This window comes from Somniosus microcephalus, unplaced genomic scaffold (assembly GCF_052327205.1).
Source record: "Somniosus microcephalus isolate GS21.2 unplaced genomic scaffold, FLI_Smic_1.0 unresolved_chr1, whole genome shotgun sequence".
In the NCBI taxonomy this organism is placed as follows: domain Eukaryota; kingdom Metazoa; phylum Chordata; class Chondrichthyes; order Squaliformes; family Somniosidae; genus Somniosus; species Somniosus microcephalus.
Window position 1 is genome coordinate 161,499,850 of NW_028225179.1, and position 11,423 is coordinate 161,511,272.

Genomic DNA, 11,423 nt, shown 5'->3' on the forward strand with positions numbered 1-11,423 from the left:
CTTTTGCTGTATCCTGTACTGCCCCCAATCTTCCGGTCTGCTGCTTTTTTTTGCCAGTTGATATGCCCTTTTTTTTGATTTTATGCTGTCCCTAATTTCCCTCGTTATCCACGGTTGAGCCACCTTATTAGGTTTATTTTTATGCCAAACCGGTATAAACATGTTCTGGAATTCTTCCATTCTATCTTTGAATGCTTGCCATTGTCTATCCACTGTCAATCCCCCCAGAAACACCACCCAATCAATCTTACCCAATTCCCGTCTCATACCCTCGTAATTCCCTTTATTTAAGTTCTGGACCTTAGTCTCTGATTCAATTTCCTCACTCTCCATCTCGACTGAGAGCTCGATCATATTATGATCGCTCTGACCCAAGGGGCCTCGTACAAGAAGATTGTTGATAAGTCCCTTCTCATTGCACAATACCCAGTCTAAAATGGCCTGATCTCGAGTCGGCTCCTCGACATATTGGTCCAGATAACCGTCCCGAAAACATTCCAGGAATTCCTCCTCCTCAGAATTTTTACTAATTTGGGTAGTCCAATCAATATGTAAATTAAAGTCACCCATGATGACAGCTGTGCTCTTATCGCACGCTTCTCTAATTTCCCTTTTTATGCCTTCCCTCACCTCCATATTACTATTTGGAGGCCTATATATCACACCCACTAACGTTTTCCTCCCCTTGCTATTTCTCATTTCTACCCATACAGATTCCGTTTCATCCGAGTTAATATCCTTCCTTTCCATTGCATTAATCCCCTCCTTTACCAGCAATGCTACCCCACCTCCCCTACCTTTTTGCCGATCCTTCCTAAATATTGTATATCCCTGGATGTTAAGTTCCCAGCCTTGCCCACCCTGCAGCCACGTTTCTGTAATCCCAATCAAATCATACTTGTTTACCTCTATTTCCACAACTAATTCATCCACCTTGTTCCTAATGCTTCTAGCATTAAGATACAAAGCCTTCAGGCTTGCTTTTTTCACACTCTCATTATGAATTAGTTTGGCCCTTTGTGTTTCTCTCCTTTGCTTATTGCTTCTCACCTTTCTACCATCTATTTCTGACTTCATATGACTTCCCTCTTTTCCACTATCTAGGTTCCCATCCCCCTGCCAAATTAGTTTAAATCCTCCCGAACCGCCCTAGAAAATATTACCCCGAGGACATCGGCTCCCTCACAGCTCAGGTGTAGACCGTCCCCTTGGTACAGGTCACTCCTCCCCAAGAACTGGTTCCAATGCCTCAAGAATTTAAATCCCTCTCCCTTGCACCACTGCTCAAGCCACGTATTTAGCTTATCTATCTTACTCTCTCTAAACTTATTAGCTCGTGGCACTGGTAGCAATCCAGAGATTACTACCTTTGAGGTCCTACTTTTCAATTTAGCTCCTAACTCCCTAAATTCAGCTTGTAGGACCTCCTCCCTCTTTTTACCTACATCGTTGGTACCTACATGTACCACGACAACTGGCTGATCCCCCTCCCCCTTCAGAATGCTCTGCACCCGCTCCGAGACATCCTTGACCCTTGCACCAGGGAGGCAACATACCATCTTGGAGTCTCGGTCTCGGCCACAGAAACTCCTATCTATCCCCCTTACAATTGAATCCCCTATCACTATAGCCCTATCCCTCTTTTTCCCACCCTTCTGTGCAGCAGAGCCAGTCATGGTGCCCTGAACCTGGCTGCTGGTGCCTTCCCCTGATAAGTCATCTCCCCCAACAGTACCCAAAACGGTAAACCTGTTTTGGAGGGAGATGACCGCAGGTGACTCCTGCACTACCTTCCTGCCTTTACCCTGCCTTTTGGTCACCCATTTACTGTCTGAGCTAGCCTTTACCTGCGGTGTGACCAACTCACTGAATGTGCTATCCACAACATCCTCAGCATCGCGTATGCTCCAGAGTGAGTCCATTCGCAGCTCCAGCGCTGCCATGCGGTCTGCTAGGAGCTGCAGCTGGACACACTTCCTGCACACATAGTTGTCAGGGACAGTGTCCCTGATTTCCCACATGGCACAGGAGAAGCGTGACACGGGTCCGAGCTGCCCTTCCATGACTTAACCCTTACAATACCCTTTTATTTACTACGATTTAGCTTAACTATTGAATTCTACTTAGAATAAGTTTGTGAAAGTACTCACCAACCAGTCACCTACCTGTTTTCTGGTGTTGTATTTTCACTGCCGCCTCCTGTCCTGGAACCTTCTCCACCTAGGTTAGGCTCCTGAAATAAAATAAATTGAACCTACCTTTTCAACTTCCCCTAACCCCTAAAAGGTTAGAGGAGGTGGAAGGGTGGGAGACACTACACTGTAGTGTTTCGGGTTTAGCAACAGCTCCACCTATATAAGAGTTACTGGCCTCCTGCTCTCCCGTCTGCACCAGCTGTGAAAGAAAAAGCCCGCGAAAGGTGAGCTTTTAAACTCACCAGTTACTGGCCTCCTGCTCTCCCGTCTGCACCAGCTGTGGTCTCGGGCCTCGCCTCTCTCCGGTTTTTATACCGGCTCTGAATCACTGCTCCCGACTGGTCTCGGGCCTCGCTGGTCGCCGGGTTTCCTCCCGAGCTCCTCCTCGCTGCTCCCGCTGCTCCCGACTGGTCTCGGGCCTCGCCTCTCTCCGGTTTTTATACCAGCTCTGAATCACTGCTCCCGACTGGTCTCGGGCCTCGCTGGTCGCCGGGTTTCCTCCCGAGCTCCTCCTCGCTGCTCCCGCTGCTCCCGACTGGTCTCGGGCCTCGCCTCTCTCCGGTTTTTATACCGGCTCTGAATCACTGCTCCCGACTGGTCTCGGGCCTCGCTGGTCGCCGGGTTTCCTCCCGAGCTCCTCCTCGCTGCTCCCGCTGCTCCCGACTTCCGAGCAGTTAAAAGGTCTCTCATCAGTGTGAACTCGCTGGTGATTCAGCAGGTGGGATGAATTAGTGAATCCCTTCCCACACACGGAGCAGGTGAACGGCCTCTCCCCAGAGTGAACTCGCTGGTGTGTCAGCAGGGTGGATGACTGAGTGAATCTCTTCCCACACTCAGAGCAGGTGAACGGCTTCTCCCCGGTGTGAACGGTGCTTTTTGCTTCCATATTCAAAGGCCGATGATATTCAGTTCCTGATGAATCGAGTGACTGTCAGATCTTGACGTGATGTGTGGTTTGAGTTTCCCATCTGCAAATCCTCCCCTTCTAATACCCTGTAAAATGAATTTAAAACAGGGAGCGTGAGAGAGAACCCACTAAAGAGGCAGGTTGTGAAATTGAGCTCAATGAATCTGGTTATTTGTGGGGCCGGCATTAGAAAAATGTGACCATGAAAGCTGCCGGATTGTCATAAAATCCCACTGGTTCACTAATGTCCCTCAGTGAAGGGAATCTGCCACCTGGTCTGGGCCTCTGGCCCCTATGGGAGGAGAGATAGAGAGAGAGAGAGAGAGAGGTGGGAGTGGGAGGGGGGTGAAGGAGATGGACTTTATACATCTGCAACTCGACCAGAACTTTGACAGAACCTCCAAAACCCGCAACCTCCAGCACCTAGAAGGACAAAGGCAGAAGGTGCCTGGGAGCACCATCACCTCCAAGTTCTCCCAGTCACAAACCATCCTGACTTGGACATATATCGCCATTGCTACATCATCACTGGGTGAAAATCCTGGAACTCCTTACACAACAGCATTATGGGAGTACCTTCACCACACGGACTGCAGCAGTTCAAGAAGGCGGCCCACCATCACCGTCTCAACGGGAAGATGGGGATTGGCAATATATTCTGGTCTTGCGATCGACGCCTACATCCCAAGAATGAATTAAAACAAATCTGCAGATGTAAACTGGATTAAAAGCCTGTACAGAAATACTTGTTCCTAAAACAATACTCTTTTACATTGTAGGGACAGTGTCTAACAACCTAATCTCCCCCAGAATCCACTTCCCTTGACAGTCTCACATTGGAAATTGTTGGGTCCTCCTGGACTCAGAAGTACTGGGGGTTAAACCCAGCAGCTTCTCCCCCATCTCCACTCCAGCTCAAACTGAAGCAACAAAAAGACCTACACAGGCGGCCAGGGACCTACCTTCCGTCAGCCTGCAATAAAACTCTTCCCCACAGCCGCTGACTAATGGCGGCCGCAGCACCCACAATTCCCCGCACCCCAGAAACCGCTCTATCCAATGCGCTGATTTCCCTGCTGAGAGTGCGCATGCTCCCCGGGGCCGCGGGCCATTCTGGGAGCCTGGCTCCTGTCCTTTTCCCGAGTCGGACTCAGTGGAACTGGCTGAAGAAACCGGGAAGCGATGGCTCGGATGGGGGAGGCACTGCACCCTGGGTTTCCTGGTGCCGGGGCCCTGGCCGCACATCCGCCGGGCCCGGCTGCTCTGATTCTGATTGAGTTTTTTGATGAGGTAACAGAGAGGGTTGATGAGGGCAATGCGGTTAACGTGGTGTACATGGATTTCCAAAAGGCTTTCGACAAGTGCCACATAATAGGCTTGCCAGCAAAATTGAAGGCCATGGAATGAAAGGGACAGTGGCAGCATGGATACAAAATTGGCAAAGTGACAGAAAACAGAGAGCAGTGGTGAACGGTTGTTTTTAAGACTGGAGGAAGGTACACTGCGGTGTTCCCCAGGAGTCGGTACTAGGACCACTGCTTTTCTTGATATATATATGTTAATGACTTGGACTTGGGTGTACAGGGCAGAATTTCAAAATTTGCAGATGACGTAAAACTTGGAAGTAAAGTGAACAGTGAGGAGGATAGTGATAGACTTCAAGAGGACATAGACAGGCTGGTGAAATGGGCAGTCATGTGGCAGATTAAATTTAATGCAGAAAAGTGCAAAGTGATACATTTGGTAGGAAGAACCAAGTGAGCTAATATAAACTAAATGGTACAATTCTAAAGTGGGTGCATGAAAGAGAGACCTGGGGGTATGTGTGCACAAATCGTTGAAGGTGGCAGGGCAGGTTGAGAAAGTGGTTAAAAAAGCATATGGGATCCTGGGCTTTATAAATAGAGGCATAGAGTACAAAAGCAAGGAGGTGATGATGAACCTTTATAAAACACTGGTTCGGCCTCAACTAGTGAATTGTGTCCAATTCTGGGCACCGCACTTTATGAAGGATGTGAAGGCCTTAGAGAGGGTGCAGAAAAGATTTACAAGAATGGTTCCAGGGATGAGGGACTTCAGTTATGTTGTTAGACTGGAGAAGCTGGGGTTGTTCTCCTTAGAGCAGAGAAGGTTGAGAGGAGATTTGATAGAGGTGTTCAAAGTCATGAGGGTTCTGGATAGAGTAACATAGAAACATAGAAGATAGGAGCAGGAGTAGGCCATTCGGCCCTTCGAGCCTGCTCCGCCATTCAATGAGATCATGGCTGATCATCCAAATTCAGTACCCTATCCCTGCCTTCTCCCCATATCCCTTGATCCCTTTAGCCTTAAGAAATATATCCAACTCCTTCTTGAATATATTTAATGAACTGGCCTCCACCGCCCTCTGTGGCAGAGAATTCCACAGGTTCACCACTCTTCGGGGGAAGAAATTCCTCCTCATTTTAGTCCTAAATGTCCAACCCCTTATCCTTAGACTATGACCCCTGGTTCTGGACTCCCCGACCATCGGGAACATCCTTCCAGCATTTAGTCTGTCCAGGCCTGACAGAATTTTATAGGTTTCGATGAGATCCCCTCTCAATCTTCTAAACTCCAGTGAGTATAAGCCCAATCGGCACAATCTCTCCTCATACGTCATTCCTGCCATCTCAGGTATCAGCCTGGTGAATCTTCGCTGCACTCCTTCCATGGCAAAAATGTCCTTCCTCAGATAAGGCGACCAAAACTGCACACAATACTCAAGGTGCAGTCTCACCAAGGCCCTGTACAACTGTAGCAAGACATCCTTGTTCCTGTACTCGAACCCTCTTGCTACGAAGGCCAACATACCATTTGCCTTCTTAACCACCTGCTGCACCTGCATGCTTACCTTCAGCGACTGGTGCACAAGAACACCCAGGTCTCTTTGCACTTCCCCTTCTCCCAATCTATTGCCATTCAAATAATAATCTGCCTTCCTGTTTTTGCCACCAAAGTGGATAACCTCACATTTATCCACATTAGTGCATTTGCCATGTTTCTGCCCAATCACCTAACCTGTCCAAATCGTACTGGAGTTTCATGACATCCTCCTCACAGCATACCCTCCCACCCAGCTTTGTGTCGTCTGCAAATTTGGAGACATTACATTCAATTCCCTCGTCCAGATCATTAATATATATTGTGAACAGCTGGGGTACACCACTAGTCACTGCCTGCCACTCGGAAAACGACCCGTTTATTCCAACTCTTTGCTTTCTGTCCGCCAACCAGTTCTCTATCCAAGTCAATACCTTGCCCCCAATCCCATGTGCCTTAATTTTGCATACTAATCTCTTATGCGGGACCTTATCGAAAGCCTTCTGAAAGTCCAAATACACCACATCCACTGGTTCTCCCTTATCTATTTTACCAGTTACATCCTCAAAAAATTCCAGTAGATTAGTCAAGCATGGTTTACCTTTTGTAAATCCATGTTGACTTTGTCTGATCCTGTCACTGCTTTCCAAGTGCTCTGCTATTACATCTTTTATAATGGACTCTAGCATTTTCCCCACTACCGATGTCAGGCTTACCGGTCTATAATTCCCCGCTTTTTCTCTGCCACCTTTTTTGAATAGTGGGGTAACATTAGCTACCCTCCAATCCATGGGTACTGTTCCAGAGTCTATCGAGTTCTGGAAGATGACCAGCAATGCATCTACTATTTCTAGGGCCACTTCCTTAAGTACCCTGGGATGTAGATTATCAGGCCCTGGGGATTTATCGGCCTTCAGTCCCATCAATTTTCCTAACACCATTTCCCTACAAATACTGATTTCTTTCAGTTCCACCTTTTCATCAGACCCTATGTTCCCCGGCATCTCTGGGAGGTTATTTGTGTCCTCCTTTGTGAAGACAGAACCAAAATATGTATTTAGTTGGTCTGCCATTTCTTTGTTCCCCATTATAAATTCCCCCGATTCTGACTGCAAGGGACCTACGCTTGACTCCACCAATCTTTTTCTCTTCACATATCTATAAAAGCTTTTACAGTCAGTTTTTATGTTCCCTGCAAGCTTACTCTCATATTCTATTTTCCCTTTCTTAATTAATCCCTTTGTCCTCCTTTGTTGAATCCTAAACTGCTCCCAATCCTCAGGATTATTGCTTTTTCTGGCCAATTTGTATGTCCTCTCCTTGGATCTTATGCTATCCCTAATTTCCCTTGTTAGCCATGGTTGAGTCACCTTTTTTGTTTTATTTTTATGCCAAACTGGGATGAACAACTTCTGTAGTTCATCCATTCGGTCTTTGAATGTTTGCCATGCCTATCCACCGTCAACCCTTTGAGTGCCATTCGACAATCAATCCTACCCAACTCGCTCCTCAGACCATCGTAGTTTCCTTTATTTAAATTGAGGATCCTAGTTTCTGAGTCAACTACTTCATTCTCCATCTTAATGAAGAATTCGATCATATTATGATCGCTCCGACCCAAGGGGCCTCGTACAACAAGATAGCTAATTAATCCTTTCTTGTTACATAATACCCAGTCTAAGATGGCCTGATCTCTGGTTGGTTCCTCGACATACTGGTCCAGGAAACCATCCCGTAAACACTCCAGGAATTCCTCCTCCACAGTATTGTTACTAATTTGGTTAGCCCAATCTATATGTAGATTAAAGTCACCCATGATGACTGCTGTGCCCTTATTGCACGCTTCTTTAATTTCCCTTTTAATGCCATCCCCAACCTCCGCCTTACTGTTTGGAGGTCTATATACCACTCCCACTAATGTTTTTTTCCCCTTAGTATTTCTCAATTCTACCCATACAGATTCCACATCATCAGAGCTAATATCCTTCATTACAATTGTGTTAATCCCTTCTTTAACCAGTAATGCTACCCCACCTCCCTTTCCTTTTTGCCTATCTTCCCTGAATATCGAATACCCCTGGATGTTGAGTTCCCAGACTTGGCCATCCTTGAGCCACGTTTCCGTAATCCCAACCAAATCATATTCATTTACCTCTATTTGCGCAGCCAATTCATCCACCTTATTACAAATGCTCCTCGCATTAAGACACAAAGCCTTCAGGCTTGTTTTTTTAACGCTCGTAGACCTATTAGAATTATTGATATACCTATCAATTCGTCCAATAAAAAGCGACGAGTTAGGAACGTAACTAAAGGTTTTTATTGACTAAATAACAGAGCCCACCCTCGTGGGTGATCGGGTCCAACAAGGAGGAATACCAGCCAGTCGACTACCTTTATACCTGGGCAGGTAGGTGGAGCCATGGGCGGAGTCGGAGGTGGTCAGCCCAGGTATAACAGCGCGACAAGAGGCGACCTCGTATAGTGATACAACAGTGAGAGCAGTGATAACAATACAACAGTGATAACTATCGTGTAACGATAGTGAACGATAAAAGTGGTTTACCACATTCACCCCTTGTTTAGATTTGAGTCCGGCGGGGTGAAGTGTACTACCAGTTCTGGTATGTCAGTCTGTCCGGAGGCCTCGTAAGCCTCTCCGATCGTCACAGCGGCGGTGCTGCATTATCCGGTGTTAATGCTGGTGTCTGCGTGGTCGGCGAAGGCTCGTGGGGTTCCGGCATGCCGTCTACCTGGGCTGGAATTGGGGGGGTGGTGGGGGGGGGTAAAGGTGGTGTCTCCGGAGTGCCCGAGGGTGCGAGGTCTCGTAAGGAGACAGTGTCCTCCCGCCCGTCTGGGTAAGCCACGTAGGCGTACTGGGGGTTGGCGTGCAGGAGGTTCACCCTCTCGACCAGGGGGTCCGTTTTATGGGCCCTCACGTGCTTTCGCAGCAAGACGGGCCCCGGAGAGGTCAGCCAGGTTGGTAGAGTGGTTCCCGTAGTCGACTTCCTGGGGAAAACAAACATTCGTTCATGGGGGGTGGCGTTAACGGCAGTGCAAAGTAGTGACCGGATGGAGTGCAGCGCTGTCGGGAGGACTTCCTGCCAGCGGGAGGTTGGGAGGCCCTTAGACTTTAAGGCTAAGAGGACGGCCTTCCATACCGTCGCGTTCTCTCTTTCCACCTGGCCGTTCCCTCGGGGGTTGTAGCTGGTGGTCCTACTTGCTGCAATACCTCTCGCTAGTAGGAACTGACGGAGTTCCTCGCTCATGAAGGAGGGGCCCCGGTCACTATGTATATAGTTCGGGAACCCGAACAAGGCGAAGAGGTCGTTCAGGCACTTGATGACCGTGGTACTGGTCATGTCTGGGCAGGGGAAGGCAAAAGGGAAATGGGAATACTCATCAACGATGTTGAGGAAGTACACATTGCGGTCAGATGACGGTAGAGGCCCCTTAAAGTCGATGCTCAGGCGCTCGAAGGGGCGGGTGGCCTTGATCAGGCTTGCTCTGTCCGGCCTATAGAAGTGCGGTTTGCACTCGGCGCAGGTCTGGCAGTTCCTGGTCATGGTCCTGACCTCCTCGATGGAGTAGGTCAGGTTGCGGGCCTTAATGAAATGGTAAAGTCTGGTGACCCCGGGATGGCAGAGGTCGTTGTGGAGGGTCTGAAGTCTATCAATATGCGCGCTGGCGCATGTAATTCGTGAAAGAGCATCAGGGGGTTCGTTCAGCTTACCTGGCCGGTACAAGATATCATAATCGTAGGTGGATAGCTCGATTCTCCACCTCAAGATCTTGTCATTCTTGATTTTGCCCCTCAGCTTGTTATTAAACATGAAAGCAACCAAACGTTGGTCGGTGAGGAGGGTAAATCGTTTGCCTGCCAGGTAATGCCTCCAGCGCCGTACCGCCTCCACAATTGCCTGGGCTTCCTTCTCGACCGACGAGTGTCGGATCTCGGGGCCCTGTAGGGTCCTTGAGAAGAAGGCCACCGGCCTCCCCTCCTGGTTAAGGGTAGCGGCTAGGGCGAAGTCGGATGCATCGCTCTCCACTTGGAAGGGGATGGACTCATCCACTGCGTGCATTGTGGCCTTGGCTATGTCTCCCTTGATGAGGGAGAAGGCCGCGCACGCTTCCTCCGTGAGGGGGAAGGATGTGGACTTCATGAGGGGTCTGGCTTTGTCTGCATAATTGGGCACCCATTGGGCATAGTAGGCGAAGAGCCCCAGGGTTCTCTTAAGTGCCTTAGGGCAGTGGGGGAGGGGTAGCTCCATGAGGGGGCGCATTCTTTCGGGGTCGGGGCCGATGAGTCCGTTCTCTACTACACAGCCAAGGATGGCAAGGCGCGAGGTGTTAAACACACATTTCTCCTTATTGTAGGTGAGGTTCAGCCGTTGGGCCGTACGGAGGAATTTCTCCAGATTCACGTCATGGTCCTGCCGGTCGCGGCCGCAGATGGTGACGTTATCTAGGTAGGGGAATGTGGCCTGCAGTCCGTTCTGGTCAACCATCCTGTCCATCTCCCTTTGGAAGACCGAGACCCCGTTGGTGACACCGAAGGGGACCCTAAGGAAGTGGTATAGGCGCCCATTTGCCTCGAAGGCGGTGTACTGGCGGTCCTCGGGGTGGATAGGGAGTTGGTGGTAGGCCGACTTAAGGTCGATGGTCGAGAATACGCGGTATTGTGCAATCTGATTGACCATGTCAGATATGCGGGGAAGGGGGTATGCGTCCAGCTGGGTGTATCTGTTTATGGTCTGGCTGTAGTCGATGACCAGGCGATTTTTATCGCCGGTCTTAACGACCACGACCTGGGCACGCCAGGGGCTGTTGCTCCCCTCGATAATGCCCTCTTTCAGGAGGCGCCGCACCTCAGAGCTAATGAAGGCTCTGTCCCCAGCGCTGTACCGCCTGCTCTTGGTAGCGACGGGTTTGCAGTCGGGGGTGAGGTTAGCGAACAGGGAAGGTGGCGGCACCTTGAGGGTGGATAGGCTGCAGGTGTTACGCGGTGGGCGGTTTAACCTTCGCTGGTTGTCGACTGTGAGTGGGGGGAGGGGTCCACCGTATGCTAGGGTTACACTTTGGAGGTGGGATTGGAAGTCCAGCCCTAGTAGGACGGCAGCGCAGAGCTGGGGGAGGACGAGGAGTTTAAAATTTTTATACTCCGTACCCTTAACCGACAAGGTCACAACACAGTAGCCGCTAATGTCCGTGGCGTGGGACCTCGATGCCATCGAGATTCGGTTGCGCGTTGGCAGGACAGGGAGGGAGTAGTGGCTCACCGTGTCTGGGTGGATGAAGCTCTCCGTGCTTCCGCTGTCGAACAGGCAGGTCGTGGCGTGGCCGTTTACTTTGATGTCCATCATCGACTTGGACAGGTGGTGTGGGCGGGCTTGATCCAGAGTGACGGAGGCTAGTGTGTAGGTAAGCGAGTCGTTGTCGTCTGCGGGCGAGGCGGTCGTCGGGTCCGGAGGCCCGGTGGC